This window comes from Stenella coeruleoalba (assembly GCF_951394435.1).
Source record: "Stenella coeruleoalba genome assembly, chromosome: 21".
NCBI lineage: Eukaryota > Metazoa > Chordata > Mammalia > Artiodactyla > Delphinidae > Stenella > Stenella coeruleoalba.
The window spans coordinates 16966849-16986949 of record NC_137167.1 but is presented as its reverse complement, the minus strand read 5'-3'; the positions used below and the strand labels follow the sequence as shown (position 1 = coordinate 16986949).

The window sequence follows — 20101 nt, the reverse complement described above, 5'->3', positions numbered from 1 at the left end:
CTGGTACTTAGGATTTGGAGAGATTTACCCGCAGATAAAAATACTGATGAAAGGAAAATGATGGAGCAGAAAATGTTAGCAGATTGTTTAAGCTCATTTGTAGACAAAAAGTACCCACAGAATAGAAGGCATAATTCAGTGTACTTCAGGCATCACTGAAGCATTGATTCAGACCTTGTTGCCAAAGAGCTTACAGTTAAAATGGTAAGCACATAAAAGGATATCCATGTATAGACAATAATACACTCTATTCTTTGGCAAAATGTAAAATTGGCTTTGCAATTTCTGTTTGTGTGTGTGTGTGTGTGTGTGTGTTTGTATAGTCACCATTTCCTTGGAATAGGAAGATGATATTCTTTGTTCTCTTCTGAATGGTTACAATTCTACTTTAAATGGCTATGCATTTCTGTTTTCATAGCACTAAACTACTTGCAGGGTGTGAAAATATTATTATTAATTTCTTTAATTGACATAGTAGACAATAACAACTATTGCTTGATGCTATGTAAATGGGCTTCTTTGGCTATTTAGTTCATAGTTCAGAAGTGGTTCCGTATTTATGGGCACTGGTTAATTATATAATGTATTTTATTACGACTTGATTATTTCACACTGATGTCTTGGTAATGCACAAACTTCTAAGACAGGGATGGATTAATTTTCCTCACGCTTCTGGTACTGCATAACCCCTAGCCCAGAAATGTGATTATAGCAGTTGCTCAAAAGAAAGATGAAGCTGTTCAAGATATAAAAGAAAGATTATGTTCTTCAATTGCTTGTGGTGGGGTTAGACAGAGATCCATACACTGTAGAACTTCTAGTGTATGAAAATCTGACTGCCAACATTTTCTTAGAATCATTGCATCTTAAATGTCAGTTCCTGCTGTCAGACGTGCTCCTTTGGTACAATCCCCAATGCCATCAGAGAAAAATGGGGAAGCAACTTGTGTTCCATGGTATCTTAACCCATGGCTAAAAATAAAATGATCAAGCCACACAAATCATGGAATTTTATTATAATAAATAATAAATTTTATTATAAAACAGCAAGTGATCCATGGGACATAGTAATTAGAAAGTCTATATTGTAGTGACTTTTACAGAAAAAATACCGTCTCTTCTCTCAGGAAAAAAGCTCTGGTAAAAATTGTCATTTATTGATATATAAGTTGATATCTTAAAAAAACTTTCTGGAAAAACTTTCATCATATTTTGGTTTTGCACATGTATTTTATTCTTCACCTTTACAATCTAAACAAACTTTGCTTCTTGGTTGGTGCATGACTGATTTGGCAGCAAAGTAAAACTAAAGGCTATTGAAATGGCAGCATGAACTCTGTAATGAAAAGCTTTTGTAAAACTTTTGATTGGTTGCTTAATTCCATGGTAATCAAGTAAAACTGGCATTTCTTTCAGGGCATGCTGTAAGATCAGGAAAAGCTAATTACCTGTTCCCTGCATTTTGCTTCTACTCTCCTTTTGTAAAACAGGGTAGTGACTCTTCTTTTTTATTTGGAGTAAAGATTACTTTCAAATACAAACAGATAGATGGTAAAGAGAATGATACACTTACCAGTAGAATTAAAAAGTGAATAGTTATGTAGAATCTTTAAAATGCCATGTAGGAACAGTTTGTTCTTAATGGACACATGTTTTGCTATTGAATATATATATACGATATTACATGAACTTAAGTGTTCGATAATGGTACTTATAGCTGCTGTGGGTAGATATTAAACAGAAGAATCCAAAAACCCATATATGGATATCAGATTTTTTTTATAAAATAGGCATCTGCATTAAGTAAAGTTAAATTATTTATTCATTTCTTTTGTATTTTTTAAAACAAACCATCTTATGTTATTAAGAAAAGATTACGACACATATATCCCAGGCAACATTGGATTTACTCATTCATTTGGGTATTACTTCATGTTTGATCTCTCAATTTTGAGTCGTTCTTTGAAAATTTACCATCTGCTAATTTTGAGTCTTTTCTTCTGTCTCACTCCCAGTGCACCAAAATCAATATACTGGTCAACCAACCAAGCAAAGAAAACAATATTATCATCAGTTATAAAGAAATCATGAATATGTAGCCTGCATTCAGTTTCACCTTCATTGTATCACTATGAATATAATGATTTCTCAACAAAATATCATGTCCATGGGCCTCTAGGTGAATAACCTCTCATATCGGTTAGACCCCTAAAACATTTATGACTTGTTGCTGCTACATTTTGGTTTTACTGTTGAGGAAAAAAAGTCTTTGCAATCTATTGGTTAATATATGTAGTTGACAGCAGTGTTTATACAGTAAGTTGGCATTCATGTTTGCAAACCATAATGAAGAAGAAAATATTTGTTCCACATATGTAGTAGGAGTTATTGATATCTTTTTAATTTTGTTCTAACATGTTAGAAATTTTTCAAATTTATAGAAAGATTAAAGGGATTGTACAGTGAACCTATATACCTAACACCTAGATTCTAAAATTAATATTTTTTATCATCTTACACTTAAGTATCCATCTACCCATCTCTCTATTCCTCCATCAAAGAACCATGGGATTTTTATGTATCTCAAAGTAAGTTGCAGACATCAGAGTGCTCCCTCCTATATATTTCAGCATGTACATCATACCGTTCAATATTGTTTAGTTTTTATGCTTTTGAGATAAAATTTACATACAATAAAATGCACAAATCTCAAGAGTAAATTTTCTGAGTTTATGCAAATGCACACAACCTGTGTAAATCAAATCCCTATCAAGATATAGATCTAAAGGCCTAAAATGTTCTCTCATGTCTCTTCCCAGTCATCTGCTCCACAGGCAACTGCTGTTCTTCTTCTTTTTTTTTTTTCCCACTAAGGATTAGATTTGCTGTACTAGAACTTCATGCAGATGATGTCACACAGAATGTATTCTTGTGAAAGTCTTCTTTATTCAGCATTATGTTTTGTGACTTTATTCATGTTACCTCATGTATCAGTTTTATATTTTTTTATTGCTAAGTATACATTTGTTCCAGTTTTGGGGTATCATATATAAAGCTACCATTAACCGTCTTGTACCAGCAAATTTTTATGGATATATATTTCTATTTCTCTTGGGTGAAACCTAGGAGTGAAATTTCTGGGTCCTTCTCAAATTTTACTTATAAAAATAAATAAAATAAATTATTATTCCTTTTTTTTTTGCAAAAATATAAAAAAGGAAAGAACACAAAAATAGCCCAAATAAAATAGCCCAAAGGACCCCTACTGATTCTAATCATCATGATACAAAGTGAAATTATCCTTTCATGAGTAATGAGCTAAAGTATACCTCAGTATGTGATAAACTAAACTCAGTTTTATGACTTTTAATGTGTTATTGTTTATTTCCTTAAAAGACTGTAGATTCACTTAGTAGTTGAAAGTATTTTGGTAAATTTATTTCAGAGTCTCAGATTCTCACATAAGATTTTCTATAAGTCTTGTTTTTATCTATTATTGAATGAATGAATATGCATTACATAAGGCATCTTAGGCTTTCAGGTAGCAAAAGCTAGCATTTGGTGACTTTTGTTTCATGTGTATTTCTGACTACAGCATCTAACACGAGTACTTGAATTTACAATATGTAAATATATATTTAAACTGAATTTTAAACTGAATATTTAAACTGAATTTTAAACTGAATTAAAACATATTAAACTGAATTTGCAATATATAAAGTTACCATTAAAAATAAGGGACTAAAATAATTACTCTGAATACTACAGATCCCCAAATAGCTTTAAAAAAATGTGTCTGGACATCATCTATATAAGAAAGTTTAACAGTGTCCCTCACGTAAAACATGGAAACTAAGGTAGTTTCATCTCATTGAACATTACGTGAATGATTTGTAAAATTCAGGCTTGGGAGCCAAACGTGTATATTAATTATATTAAATATGTTTCAGTGTCAAAAATAAATCTATTTTTGAAAATCAGCAATAAACCGAGTGATTAGAAATGGAAAGCTTAATATATTTTTCCACAGCTTCCTTGAAAAATACATCTAAATAATGTAAATAGATATAAATTTTCCACATACGTACTGCAGCTTACATTTACTTTACCACTAAAGTTTTATGTTAACCATTACATTTAAAAAGAAGAAGAAAATTTATATTCGCCAAATAAATTTGGATGCATATGTTAATACATATTCATTCTACTGAACAATATCACCATCTGTTTCCGTATTTACATGTTTTTTTGCATAAGAAAGATAAAACAAAATTACACATTTTTACAGAATTTAATGATAATAATTGTAATCAAGTCCAACTTTATGTGGAGACAGGTCTTCTTGGCACTTAAGTATTTTTCCAAGTCCTTCAAATTAATTTAACTGTAAAAGATGACAAAACTTAGCATAGTCTGCCTTTACATTGTATAAAGTTCCAGGTTTATTTTTCCTTCATGCTAGGGCACATATATTTGTGTGTGTGTGTGTGTGTGTGTGTGTGTGTGTATTGGCAACTCACCAAAACTGTCAAATGGTAAAATTCATTACCCTTCCTAAAAAGTAGAAGAAAAGAAAAAATATATTATTCTCTTAACAATTTAACAGAATGCAAAAACAAGGAAACAAACTGGGCATTGTACTCTGAGCTTAGATTCTAGAAATATTTTATAGCAAAATCTGAAAATCAATGAAATGTGAATTTAGTTGCATGATGACTTTTACATTAACCACTTATCTGTAATTTCATCAAAAAATAGAGTTTTATACACTGCACTGTATTATAAAAGGTTTTCTCTATCGCTTATCAGATATCCATGTATGAAATATAAAAATTACCATATTTATTTCTATTTGAGACCTAGCCTAGAGTTTTGCAATGTTGATTTCAATTACAGTTGTATCCAATTACCTATCTTTTCTCCAGGAGGGTTTTGGGCATAGAGTAAGATGTGCAGAACACTTTGTATGAGACCTTTCCTTTAAAGAGTATTGCTAGGAAGAATTTCCTGGGTAACATTAAGTACTTTAGAAATTTAGAGTTCAAGGAAAATCAGTATTCTTGTCATTTTTTTGGTACTTATTTAGAACCTCATTTTAATGAAACCAAAGTCATGGAGACTATCTCCCATGAGCCCCTAAAATATTCTTCAACTTGGTCAGAGTTCTACTAGCTCAGCATTATTACACATTCTATTAGTTGCTAGAGGATGAAGATAAAAAAGTGAAAAAAAAATTAGGGCAAATCCATCAACACTATCAAATGAAGGTCAACTTAATTACACTCACCTTTTTGATGATGGATCCAGAGCTTAAGTTTGGCATAAAAAATTCAGTGTTACCACTAAATCAGCACCTCCTGGATAGAACTGAAAATGTTAAGAGATTCAAATATAGATATAACTTCTAAGTGCTTTTAAAATAAACAAAGCCAGAGCAAAGATGCCTGACCTATGACCAAAACTGTGCCTATAACTTTTATTATCTTGGTGAAATGATAGTAAATAATTCAGATTATGCTTAGTAATAACTTGTATTTAGAAAAAATAAATTCAAGTGTTACTATGTAAGTTACTATGTAAGTTTAAGAATATGATTTGCCTTATAATTCTTCCTTGTATTTCGCATCAAATATTAACACAGAACAATATTTAACTCAAGTTGTATAAAGCATATGAGATAAAAAATAATACAAATATGTTAGTTAAAAAACATATCAAATGAATGCATGAATTCAGAAGACTGGCAGGTCCATCAGATGTTTAAGAATGCCCACTAGGTAAACAAAAGCTTGTTTGAAATAAAAATAGCTCTCTTTAGAAGTGATTTGAAATGTTCATTTTAAAAAGGAGGTAGATTTCCTTCATTTGCTGTGCAGGACCAATTTATGTGTTTGACAACATGCTGGTAACGTAACTGAAAAGTTTTGCTATACGCAGGTATACAGACGTTGAACATATCCCATGTTCTTGAAATAAACTCTGAATTTGGAGGTGTTGCTACTTTTTAAAGCCTGTGACTATGTCTTTAATGACCATTCCAAATTGCAACTTATCACTTAGCTGTAGAGTTTTACACTGGTGATTAATTGTAATTTTTTATGTTAGACTGCTATAATGTAAACCTAACAATATTTAAACTACTATAAATTCACTAGTATCAGATAAGACTTCACATGTTATGGAAACATTTAAGAATTATCTTGTAGTAAATATATCTAATATCTTACCGTATAATTTCATAGCAGTATTTAAGAGTAATTTAGCATGGCCAGCATGTAAAAAATAATCCTGTTTTCTTTCTCTTTCTAAAGACAATGAATTTGACATGCATCATAGGTATTTAAATTCACTCCCTAGAAATCTTGTTTATGTGATGTGAGTAGTATAAGGAAATAATTGTTTTTAAAGTTCCTAATATAATGCTAAATTTTTACAGCTTATTTCTTAAACTAATTTTGTATACATTTTCTACATAAAATTAATAATTTATATGTTTTAATTTGGCACCACAAATAAGATTGAGGTATAACTATAAAAAGTAAACTGTTTAGTCCAACTTCTGCGATAGGTGTTACTCTTTAAGATGTTAGGACCATTGTTTAAATAGTGTCCTCTCTAATATAATACTCAGATTAAAAAAATTTTTGGGTCCTTCATCTGATTTTCTCCAGAAAATTGATGTAAAATGTTCATTTACATATGGACTATAATTTTCTTACTCTCCAAATTGGACTTATCTTAACCCACTTTTGAACGTTTTGACTTCAGCCCACAATATTCATTAATGTTTGCTCTTCCCATTTAAATTTGACTTTAAATTATTCTATTATCAACTATTTAACTTTTCTCTTACATTTTTTATTAAAACACTATGGACCAAATTTTATTATAAATAATGTCATTGATAATACAGATTTAATTTTAAATGGTTTCAGCTACATATCCTCATGTATACAACTCTCATTTATTGCTTGTTTTATTTTTGTTCATTTCTCAAATCATATCCCTCCTTCATGAATGCCTGTGTCTCTAGAAATTTTCACTGAATTATAATTTCATTGCCAACAGTCTAACTGTAAAAGTACCATTTCTACTGTCAAGTTGAAAACACAAACCCACTTAGACATATCCAGTGTTGTTTCCACCAAAGATGACTGCTAATCAAAAGATTATGTTAATAGTGGTTGTTACATGTTGTTTAACCCTTGGCCTTTTTGGTACTTCTGAAGAAAGGAGAGAGAAGAAGAAAGAGGAGAGGAGAGGAGAGAGGGAGGAAGGAAGGAAGGAAGGAAGGGAGGGAGGGAGGAAACCACATATATATTGATATTTGGCAATACAGAACTTTTTCTTTTGGTCTGTATTTATCAATTCCTATAAAGGCCTTCTGTCCCATTTTCCACCTTCTCTGCAGAATTCTAAGAGTGGCCATTCATTTATTGAATGTTCCAGAAAATGGAACTCATTTTGCAAAAGAGAATAGACTACTCCCAGAAAGAGGATAGTTTCATTGTTTCAGGAATGGTTTAGAATCACCTGAATCCTGATTTACTGAAATCTGTTGTGAAAGCTTTTAATAGGGAGCCAGGTACTGTATTTGAGAAGAACAGAATCTAAGAAAGAAATAAGCTGGTGGTTTCATTTACTGTTGCACTCAAAGATAAAATAACTCACTTTTATTTACATTTACAACATTGGTTTTAAACATGAATTACTTTAACTTTCCATCTTTTGCCAAACTCTTTTATACTTCCTTTGGATAAAATGGTTTTTGTTCTAGAATTATTACATTGACTATAAACTTTTATTACTTCATTTCTCACCTGCTTTGGTTTTATTGATCACAGTTATAGAGCAAAACAAAACTTTGAAATCAAATGTTGAGTAGCATACATTGTTAAAACATTCGGCAGAGATAATCCGAAGAGATAATTTGTTTTCCTTTGTTTTAGACTGAAATGAAATGAAGAATGTCAGCAAAATGACCTCCCGAGTTCTCAAAATATAAATTCCCCAATGCCCCAGTAAAATATCCTGCCTTCAGTGCTCAACTTACGCCAAGATTTAATGATCTCCAAAGTATTGATTTTATCTTCAGTTTCCTGAAATAATAACTTCTTATGCTAATAAATCTTCATACTCTAGACAACTCATTCATGTGTAGTGAAATCCATCTTCTTTTTACACAATAATTTTTGGTCTATATAGCGAAGTCTTTTCTTTTTAAAGAAATAGGTGCCTATTTCAACGTTAATCATCTGTCCTTTTTTATTCAATTTGCATAAAATAGTCTAAGGTCGAAAGTAAAGCAATATTTCTAGCTATTACTTTTCCCAATAGAATCTGATCAGTATCTTCTTCCTTATAAAGTGAAAATATCTCATCATTGTTATTATGTTCATCTAAACTTATTATTTATTTATTACTTGGACTGCCATCCCTCTCACAGTTTAAAGATAAATGTGAAAACCTAGCTAAAATATTTAATACATAAACAAATTTTGTAGTTGTCTTTTTAGGTTGATTTTTGGGTTTCTGGCTGGAAACATGAGAGATTAAATTCTGAGTCAGTGCAAGTTTCAATAGAAATAAGCTGAATGTATTTTGGACACAGTGAGTTGGACGTATGTGTAGGGAATGTTTGTGGATATGTCTGTACATAAGGTCACCTGGGGGAAATGAGGAGGAAAATAGAACAAGAGAAACACAAATGAGGACAAAAGCTGAGAAATCCCAGCTTTGAAGGGTAGGTTGGAGAAAGGGAAGACTGAAACTGAGTAAAAGAATGAACGTGCAGAAAGAAGTAAGAAACCAAACGCCAGCAGTATGCCTTGAATGTGGAAGTCAGAAGAGGGTTCTAGTAGGAAAGAAGGGTTGACCTAGTAAAATGTTTCAGTTGATGGAACTGATATTAGAAGCATCCACTGAGTTTGCCAAACAGGAAGTTGTTAATAATCTTGGTGGGAAGAGTTTCATTAAGAAAGAAAAATGGGAGACTTCCCTGGCAGTCCAATGGTTAAGACTTTGCCTTCCAGTGCAGGGGGTGCAGGTTCGATCCCTGGTTGGGGAGCTAAGATCCCACATGCCTTGCAGCCTAAAAAAACAAAACATAAAGGAGAAGCAAGATTGTAACAAATTCAGTAAAGACTTTAAACATGGTCCACATAAAAAAAAATCATTAAAAAAAAGGAAAAATGAAAACCATGTGGAGTAGGTTACAGAATAAATGAGATGTGAGAAGTCAAGACTACAAACTTAGGTTCCACTTTGAAAAAGCTTGAGTGTTAAGAAACTGGGAAAAAGTGGTTATTTGAAGGAGATAGATTTGTTTTATTCTGTATTCCATCTGTATTGTGATTTTTTGAAACCAAGAGTATACGTTAATTTTTCCAGTAAAAAATTACTTAATAAAAAATAACAAAAATCACCTGTAAGCTCACTATTCAGAAAATGTGTTAACATTTTAGAGTCTATTCTTCTGGGCTTTACTTTAACTCATATATGGCATATGTCAGATAATGTAGTACAGCCATTTTGTCATTTTTTTTTCCCAAATAAAAATTTCTCATATGAAAAAAAAGAAAAAAAAAATGAAAAAGCTTGAGTGTGAAGGGAAGAAAAGTAGTAATAGCTAGGTATAGCTCTTTTTCTTTTCTTTCTTTTTTTTTTTTTTTTTAGATGAGAGAGATGAGTTTGAGGACAATCTTTCCAAATACCTTTCTGTGAAGACAGATTTAATGATCTCTCCATTTCTTTCTTAGTACTGTGAGTAAATTTTAGGAGTTAGATGGTCTGCTTAATTTTAAATTTCCCATAGCCAGTATATTAGGGAGGAAGAATAATCAGCGGCCTTCATTTTTTTTCAGGATGCAAAATCCTTTTATAGCTTCTATCTCAACCAACTAAGAAATGTTAAATATGATATTTTTTCATACATCTTCACTCAGCAAGTTAAATCTTGATCAGTCCTAGGAGTATCCCTAGTGAGAGAATAAATACAAACATTCTGCCTACAGAAAAGGGGACAATGTCAGGGCTGTTCCTCTACAAACCTGTAGCCCCCAAATCCTCTGGCAGCTCCTTCCCTCTTCCCCTTCCCCACAATAAAAGTCCCAGAAGCTTGCCTTCTTCAAACAGTACAAAAATGCCTTTAAAAAAGCCTTTGCTCGTTGCGAATACAGCTTTAGTGGAGAGAGGTAGAAAAAATAATTGGATCAACTCACATCATGAGATTTTAAGATACAATCCGATAAGTTTTATAAAGAATTTTTTGTTCCTCGGTAGCCACCTACAAGGCAAATCAAATGGCTTATTAAAACATTAATGCTGTGCTTGCAGTCAAAGTTATGCTGAATGAGATGCCCTAATGCCTTATACATTAAAATGACAGGATCCTTGTAAAATGGCATCATATTTAATGCTTTTTTTTCAAGTGTCATCTATAATGGATTAAACACAGTGAATAAAATATGTAATGACATTTCCTCTTGCTCACCTTGCAAAACTGATTATTGGCAGTGAAGAGGCACTATGTCTTTACTAAATAAGCATAAAAATTTTATGTTCAGTGTAGTTATAGAGCAATGTGGACTCATGCTGCTCCCCCTACCTTCCCACTGCACTACTTTTCCAGTAGAAAAACATCTTTTTTAAAAGGATCAGAGATCTGGGAATTTTAAAACCTTACAGGGGTTGTCCACATCAGAACAGAGAAACAGTTATAAATGAACAAATACATTTAAAAGATCCAGTCAGAGTTCTGTGGGGTATCGTAATGTCTGAATCGATCTCACTCTTAGATTTCAGTCACTGATCAAAACAGTACCGTCCACACAAATCCAGAGCTCTGCCTCACCTATGGTTGGTTAACTGTCCGTTAAGGAACTTGAATTGCTTCCAAGACATTTTGTTCTCCTTGTGGTAGGAGCAACTTGTCTTTCCTCAAACACTCACAGCTACCAACACTCATGATGGATGGGAGTGTGCCTACTCAAAACTGGGTTTGATGTACATACACTGGGGTTAATTTTTTTGAGGTGGGAGGGATAAGAAGATACAGAGGTTTTTGTTTTGTTTCATTTTCTCAAAACAGGTTATGTTTTTGAACTCAATATGGAAAGAGGAAACACTTCATATTTCTAATAATTCCTCTGATTTAAGTATGAAGTGAGTTCAACCCTGCTGTTCAATAACATATTTGAACCCTGGATATGTGTACAAGCACGGGGCCAGACACCCAGCAGAGTACAAAAGGTAAAGATTTGTGTGCTGCATGGTACTTTGCAACTTAGATGGAGAACCTAATTACCAAATGCAAATACCTGAAGCACTAATGTGAAAGAACACACTCATGTGCACAGAAAATATCCTGCTGAGATTGGCCATGGAGCAGCTGGAAATGGAACATAAAGTACTATTGTTAGGTGCTGAGTGGATGTGGACAGCCCCAGACTAGCATCATATGAGACCGTAGGCCTGCAGGTTTTTACCTTTTCCAGCTTATGGGTCTGCACTCTCTCTGGACTCTTTTGACCACTGTAAGGAACTAGGGAGGCTTCAGGGATCCACACGTCCTCACTGTGAAAGTGATATTATCCTTTGCTCTGCTTGCTCTTCATTCAGTAATAAGGCAACATAAAAGTAGTCTTGAACCAATAATGAATTGTCATTCTTGCCAGTCTTTGAAATTCAACCAACTGTTCATGGTATTTCGAATAACGACTTCCACGCACAAAAGGCTAAGAGAGTACTAGAATACGCAATCTTATAATTATCACTGAATACCTACTATGAGTCTTGCACAGGATGTGAGAGAATTCATTAAGAAAGACTAACATGTGGCAGAGCTCATAGAGGAAGTGGGGAGATTATAATGCAAATTTGATCTGTATATCTTTTTTTTAAACATCTTTATTGGAGTATAATTGCTTTACATTGCTGTGTTAGTTTCTGCTGTATAACAAAGTGAATCAGCTATACATATACATATATCCCCATATCCCCTCCCTCTTGCATCTCCCTCCCACCCTCCCAATCCCACCCCTCTAGGTGGTCACAAAGCACAGAGCTGATCTCCCTGTGCTATGCGGCTGCTTCCCACTAGCTATCTATTTTACATTTGGTAGTGTATATATGTCAGTGCCATTCTCTCACTTCGTCCCAGCTTACCCTTCCCCCTCCCCGTGTCCTCAAGTCCCTTCTCTACTTCTGTGTCTTTATTCCTGTCCTACCCCTAGGTTCTTCAGAACCCTGTTGTTTTTTTATTTAGATTCCATATATATGTGTTAGCATATGGTATTTTCTCTTTCTGACTTACTTCACTCTGTATGACAGACTCTGTGTCCATCCACTTCACTACAAATAACTCAGTTTCGTTTCTTTTTATGGCTGAGTAATATTCCATTGTATATATGTGCCACATCTTCTTTATCCATACAACTATTGATGGACACTTAGGTTGCTTCCATGTCCTGGCTATCGTTAATACTGCTGCAATGAACATTGTGGTACATGACTCTTTTTGAATTATGGTTTTCTCAGGGTATATGCCCAGTAGTGGGATTGCTGGGCTGTATGGTAGTTCTATTTCAAGTTTTTTAAGGACCCTCCATACTGTTCTCCATAGTGGCTTTATCAATTTACATTCCCACCAACAGTGCAAGAGCGTTTCCTTTTCTCCACACCCTCTCCAATATTTATTGTTTTTAGATTTTTTGATAATGGCCATTCTGACTGGTGTGAGGTGATACCTCATGGTAGTTTTGATTTGCATTTCTCTAATGATTAGTGATGTTGAGCATCTTTTCATGTGTTTGTTGGCAATCTGTATATCTTCTTTGGGAAAATGTCTATTTAGGTCTTCTGCCCATTTTTGGCTTGGGTTGTTTGTTTGTTTTGATATTGAGCTGCATGAGCTCCTTGTATATTTTGGAGATTAATCCTTTGTCAGTTGCTTTGTCTGCAAATATTTTCTCCCATTTGGAGGGTTGTCTTTTAGTCTTGTTTATGGTTTGCTTTGCTGTGCAAAAGCTTTGAAGTTTCATTAGGTCCCATTTGTTTATTTTTCTTTTTATTTCCATTTCTCTAGCAGGTGGGTCAAAAAGGATCTTGCTGTGATTTATGTCATAGAGTGTTCTGCCTATGTTTTCCTCTAAGAGTTTTACAGTGTCTGGCCTTACATTTAGGTCTTGAATCCATTTTGAGTTTATTTTTATGTATAGTATTAGGGAGTGTTCTAATTTCATTCTTTTACATGTAGCTGCCAGTTTTCCCAGCACCACTTATCGAAGAGTCTGTCTTTTCTCCATTGTATATTCTTGCCTCCTTTATCAAAGATAAGGTGACCATATGTGCTTGGGTTTATCTATGGACTTTCTATCCTGTTCCATTGATCTATATTTCTGTTTTTGTGCCAGTACCATACTGTCTTGATTACTGTAGCTTTGTAGTATAGTCTGAAGTCAGGGAGCCTGATTCCTCTAGCTCCGTTTTTCTTTCTCAAGCTTGCTTTGACTATTCAGGGTCTTTTGTGTTTCCATACAAATTGTGAATTTTTTGTTCTAGTTCTGTGAAAAATTGATAGTTTGATAAGGAATGCATTGAATCTATAGATTGCTTTGGGAAGTATAGTGATTTTCACATCGTTGATTCTTCCAATCCAAGATTGGATTCTTCCAATCCAAGAACATGGTATATCTCTCCCTCTGTTTGTATCATCTTTAATTTCTTTCATGAGTGTCTTATAGTTTTCTGCATACAGGTATTTTGTCTCCTTAGGTAGGTTTATTCCTAGGTATTTTATTCTTTTTTTTGCAGTGATAAATGGGACTGTTTCCTTAATTTCTCTTTCAGATTTTTCATCGTTAGTGTATAGGAATGCAAGAGATTTCTGTGCATTAATTTTGTATCCTGCAACTTCATTGAACCAAATGGAACCAAATTCATTGATTAGCTTTAGTAGTCTTCTGGTAGCATCTTTAGGATTCTCTATGTATACTATCATGTCATCTGCAAACACTGACAGTTTTACTTCTTCTTTTCCCATTTGGATTCCTTTTATTTCTTTTCCATCTCTGATTGCTATGGCTAAAACTTCCAAAACTCTGTTGAATAATGGTGGTGAGTGTGGGCAACCTTGTCTTGTTCCTGATCTTAATGGAAATGGTTTCAGTTTTTCAACATTGAGAATGTTGGCTCTGTTTATATCATATATGGCCTTTATTATGTTGAGGTAAGTTGCTTCTATGCCTCCTTTCTGGAGAGTTTTTATCATAAATGGGTGTTGAATTTCGTCAAAAGGTTTTTCTTCATCTATTCAGATTATCATATGGTTTTTTTCCTTCAATTTGTTAATATGGTGTATCACATTGATTGATTTGCATATATTGAAGAATTCTTGCGTTCCTGGGGAAAACCCCACTTGATCATGGTGTATGATCATTTTAATGTGCTGTTGGATTCTGTTTGCTAGTATTTTGTTGAGGATTTTTGCATCTGTGTTCATCAGTGATATTGGCCTGTAGTTTGCTTTTTTTGTGACATCTTTGTGTGGTTTTGGTATCAGAGTGATGGTGGCCTCGTAGAATGAGTTTGGGAATGTTCCTCCCTCCGCTATATTTTGGAAGGGTTTGAGAAGGATACGTGTTAGCTCTTCTCTAAATGTTTGATATAATTCGCCTGTGAAGCCATCTGGTCATTGGCTTTTGTTTGTTGGAAGATTTTTAATCACAGTTTCAGTTTCAGTGCTTGTGATTAGTCTGTTCATATTTTCTGTTTCTTCCTGGTTCAGTTTCGGATGGTTGTGCTTTTCTAAGAATTTGTCCAGTGTCCATTTTATTGGCATATAGTTGCTTGTAGTAATCTCTCATGATCCTTTGTATTTCTGCAGTGTCAGTTGTTATTTCTCCTTTTTCATTTCGAATTTTGTTGATTTGAGTCTTCTCCCTTTTTCTTGATGAGTCTGGCTAATGGTTTATCAATTTTGTTTATCTTCTCAAAGAACCAGCTTTTAGTTTTATTGATCTTTTCTAATGTTTCCTTCATTTCTTTTTCATTTATTTCTGATCTGATCTTTATGATTTCTTTCCTTCTGCTAACTTCGGGCGTTTTTTTTAATTCTTCTTTCTCTAATTGCTTTAGGTCTAAGGTTAGGTTGTTTATTTGAGATTTTTGTTGGTTCTTGAGGTAGCATGTAGTCTGGGCAGCCTAACAGGAATTTTGAGACTGCAGCTCATGTAACTTGATTTTCATGACTAAAAATATTATAATATGGACATACATAAGTATATATATATATATATATAGCTAAATATATGTAAATATAAGCATATATTTATTTTATTTATATAATTTGGGTAATTGTTTACCATTACCAACTAGTATAATCTATTGGTCTATTGTTTTACTAGAAAACTGGGTTCTATGGTATTTTACCTACATCTTGTACCTATTCTCTTTCATTAAGGTAAAGTGACATAACTACCTAAAGTTCATTTTCAGGTTAATGATCAAAGAAAATATGTTTCAATTTTCCAATACACTCATGAGTCATATATTCAGTCCATTGTTATCAAAATCACACCCCTACTGGCAGACTGTGTTATATTGTTTTTGTTCAGAAAATCCAATCACAGATTTGGATTTGTGTTGACTGTTTGGACAGAAACGACTGTAGTGTCCTGTTACCTCTTCCTATTCATGACTACCTGGTGACACTACCTTGTGCAGTGACATACTTTGTGACTTTGAGGACTTATAAGACTAATACAGTTTGTTATATGGGAATAAGGCTTGTCTTATTAACACCCTACTGGCAACGAGGTTCTAAAATTGAGGACTAAGATGTGCTTAAGAGAGCTGCCCAAATTGCAGCAGGACCCCCTACAGCTTACCAAGAGGTGGAAGAGTCAGCTATGTTCAGCCTGCAGGCTCCCCATTCTCTAGTCTATATGATCAGAATGAAGAAGAGACAAAGGTTGGATCAGAATCCCAAATTCTCAGTTTAACAGGAAATGTGCTGGCTCTTCCCTTCCAGTCTCAGTGAGGGGAAAAAGATTAAGAAAGGGCTAGTTAATTCTTGCTTGGACCCAGCAAGCCCCATAGAGTCAACATGCTTCCAAAGACTCCACAGTTTTCTTGTTCCAAATGTCAATTGGCTTGACTTAGAATGTGAGGTACTTCGTGGGTTTTTTATCTTGTTTGACAGTTTAGGAGCAACAAACCTGTTTCACTCCACATCCTGTTTGTTACATGTTTACAGTGGAAGAATAAAATAATTATTTTTCACCTCTTCAAAGTATATAGCCACCTTTTAAAAATGTCACTTCCATCTTCATTCAGAGGCTCTGTTTTATATCTTTGAAAATGGATCCTTTGCTGACACTTAAATAGTCTAGATTTAGTGAGTCAAAGGAAGAGTACAAGTATTTTGAATGCGATGTTGTGAATCACTTTTTGTACATTCTGTTAATACTAGTGAAATATTACTGCATTATAAGGATTCTTCATTGTAACTAATGTTTTATTTTTCACTGTTGGAAGATATGAGTTGAATGTGTCTGAATAAGACTGGCATGATTCAGTAATCAATCAAGGTGCATATGTTAAGCAATACTCTCTGAAGAGTAGTAATATAGCCTATTTTCAGTATCTGGGGAACTGCAATAAAATGCCTGTAAGAACAGAAAAATGAGAGATGTAAGATGGCTTTTTTTTAAACTGCAAGATGAATACCCAATGAATCAATATGCAGGTATGGAATCGCCTAAAAGAGACAAAATTGTTTTTACCACAGCAATACTTGGGCTATAATGTGAATGAATGTATTAATATATTCAAAGGGGAAAATGTGGTTGAGAATGAGTTTGTCAGCCATGGAGACATGGGAAAAGGAGTATTTCAGAGGGAAAGCTGGCTCATTCAGATGCTGCCAAACAGAAGGCACTTTCACCAGTGGCCAGTCTTACCTTGATATATTTAAGTATTTGGTAATTTAATTGGCTTTAAATATCTGATTGCTTGGATATCAAGCAGTCTTTTGCTTATACTTTGACTTCCCATTTATGTCATCCCACATGTCAATTTCTCTAATCCATGTTACTGTTATTTCTCATGGTAAATGAATACATTAGGGTTTTGATTTTATTCTGATTGAAACTATGTTTTAAAGGAGTACATTAGCATTCTGATTTTATATATCTCTCTCGGTTGAACGTGAGCTCTCCCATGAGAGAAGGGTACTTATCTCTACAGGGACAAAGCGGGGTTAAGGTACACTCAAGGTACAGGACCAGACCTGGGACCCAGACAATCCTCACCAGTCTAAGAGTCTTCTGTGGAAACAGCCCAGCTTCAAGGTATGTCTCCTGCTGAGGATTCCTAATGACATTCTGGATCCATTGTAAGGGTTTTAACCAATTCTTCTGGTTAGCAAAACTCCAATGTTGTATGATAACATATATCAATAATAAATATAGTGAAGTTATATAACTATCACATTAGGCTCATGCATTTTAAATTTTATATTTTAACTTTTAAAAATTTGAACTACTTTACCTTATATGGTTATTACATTTAACATATACATAATCTTTATTCCATACCCCATAATTTCCTACATATTGTGTTGGAGTTTTAGTAGTTGTTAGAAAAATACAAACATATTATACATGCTACTTTGCCACAAGTATTTATTTTCCTGTTAATTATACAAATACAAGTTTTAAGAGCACTTTTTAAGTACTATTTCATAGTATGCTTGTACCATTAATGTATTTTTGATTCTGTCTAGATAAATATTCAGATGGCTTTCTGGTTTTGCCACCGTTAGTAAAGGTATAATAAGTATCCTTAAATGTAGATGCTTTCACACCATTATTTTTATATTTGTAGGATAGTTTCCCAAAGATGGTGTTACTGTGTTAAAATTTGCATTTTTTAAAAATGTGAAAGCTATATTGGATTATTTTCTAAAATGAAGTTAGTGTTTCACATTTCTGCATGTATAAAAGAGTCCAATCCCCAGATTCCTCACCAACTCTCCATGTTAACTCTTTGTAAACTTTGCTTATATGATGGGCAAAAATGGTATTTTTTTGCCATCTTAATTAGCATTTTACTAAATATTAAAGAGATTACACATCTATTAATATGTTTTTTTGAGATGTGCATTCTCTTCTATAAATTATCTTTTCATATGCTTTTCCGATTAGAATGTCTTTTTCTTATTAATTTGTAGGTGCCCTTTATTTATTAACACTGTAGTTCCTTTTTGGTTCATATATGTTGTAAATCTCTCCCCCCATTCTGTGGTTTCTCTTCTGACTTCATTTTTGGTGTCTTTGGTTATCTATAAATACACACATTTTACTCATACATAGTCAGATATGCTTATCTCTTCCTTTTGGCTTCAGGTTTTCTGCCTTACAGACCTCTCCCAACAGATAACAGAAAATTTTATAAATTTCCTGTAATACTTTATCCTCTTATTTATATGTGTAAATCATTAGCCCACCTCAATTTAAATTATATACTTTGACTTGGGATTCTAAGTTTGTTTTCTTCAAGTAGGTATATTATAGGTAGAAAAACTCAGAACATTACTAATGATATTAAGATTTACATTCTTTGCTGCCTGTTGGTATAGTTTTGAGAGCATAAATATAGCATCTAATCAAGAAATAAACTTATTATGTAAGTAAGTCTATTTAGACTACTGGTCTTCAAATTTGAAGACATGTTGTAAATATTTTATATGATGCACAATGCATTAGGTAAGATGACAAACACCTTAGGTGGTCAAAAGGTGAAGGTGGGTTATATTATTGTCCCTATAGTGATATGTTCCTAGGTTGCTACTTTCCAGAAATCTCAGGATGTTGCCAGGCTTTTTGGCTTTTCTAGGGTGAATCCCAAGAGACTGGGTGGTTATGCTACTCTGAATTTTTGATTATTACCAGTATCAGAAGGTAGAATTAATAGGTTAAAAGGGAATTTTTTCCCAGTGACTTAAGAATGGACCTTAAGCACATATCTCTTTATAAACATAAACAAAACTTATAAACAGCTGCCTAGTTGAATTAATTATACCATTTATAACTAGTCCATTAAACTAGGTAGGGGTGACAGTTACTAATACCTAGTTGAAATCAATGTGATTTTAGTTCTTTTAATTGTGACAAGGTGGGGTGGAAGCTAGAGTGGAGAGGAAATCAGGAGGGTAGAATGTGGAAACCTTGAAGTCCCCAAAGCTGCTTCCCCGAGTGAATACTATGTGCATTAGTCTTACCTGGCACTTCCTTTGTTTTCATGTGAAATATGTCTGTAGACCGGTGATGAATTTTCACCAGCTCTTAGCAAAATGAATATTTACATAGGGCAGTATTAATCTGCAGCGGTCCAGTATTCTGAGATGGTGTCATTTCCCTTACTGTTTTTTGTTAAAATACCACTTATTTTATGAATCTATAGTGATCACTTTTGTTGCTTGATTAGTGCAATTTTGTTTAACTATCCTCACATGACAAAAAGTCTGCTCTGTTTTACTATCTTATTAAATTTGTTTAGGGGTGTGTCTGTGTGTGTGTGTGTGTGTGTGTGTGTGTGTGTGTGTGTGGTGGTCTATGAAATTCAAAAATTTAGAAACCACTGTTTCAGAAAGCATTATAGTCTGAGGTATATTCATCCCAACCATGTTTTGAAGAAGATATTGACTGTAAGGTAGGTGCTTAGCAGTTGTAGCTAGTTTTAAATTTTTACTTTTGTACATATCAGGCTTACAGTTGGCTTTAGTGATCCTAAGAGTATAAATCGAGGCAAGAGTAGCTTTAGGTGCAGGATTCCAGCTTGTAGTTATTCTGCCAAAGGTGGCCTAGACCAGGAACAGGCATAACGTCTTAGTCCCTAGTGTACACTGGAATAGGATCCTGACTGGCAAAGAGCATCTAAGTTGAAATAGAAATCGGAAATCCTGGAATGAAGTACCTGGAAAGTGTCTGGGGCTAGTGAATGAGTTCTCTGTGTGGGTGCGGGCTCTGACTTTGATTGGCTCCATTGCTTTGGTCCAGCTTTGCCAGGGCTGAGGCACAGACTGAGAGGCACTGCAGCA

General features: G+C 33.8%; 1 protein-coding gene across 6 annotated transcripts in view; it reads left to right on the top strand.

Moving 5' to 3' along the window:
- SGCZ (sarcoglycan zeta) overlaps positions 1 to 20101 on the top strand; it is a 920121-nt gene that overhangs the window by 271073 nt on the left and 628947 nt on the right. For all 6 annotated transcript variants that reach the window (XM_079908978.1, XM_079908974.1, XM_079908973.1 and 3 more), the window contains one exon: positions 17248 to 17351. The gene's annotated coding sequence lies outside the window, so the exon portion shown is untranslated. The remainder of the gene's footprint in view (positions 1 to 17247; positions 17352 to 20101) is intronic.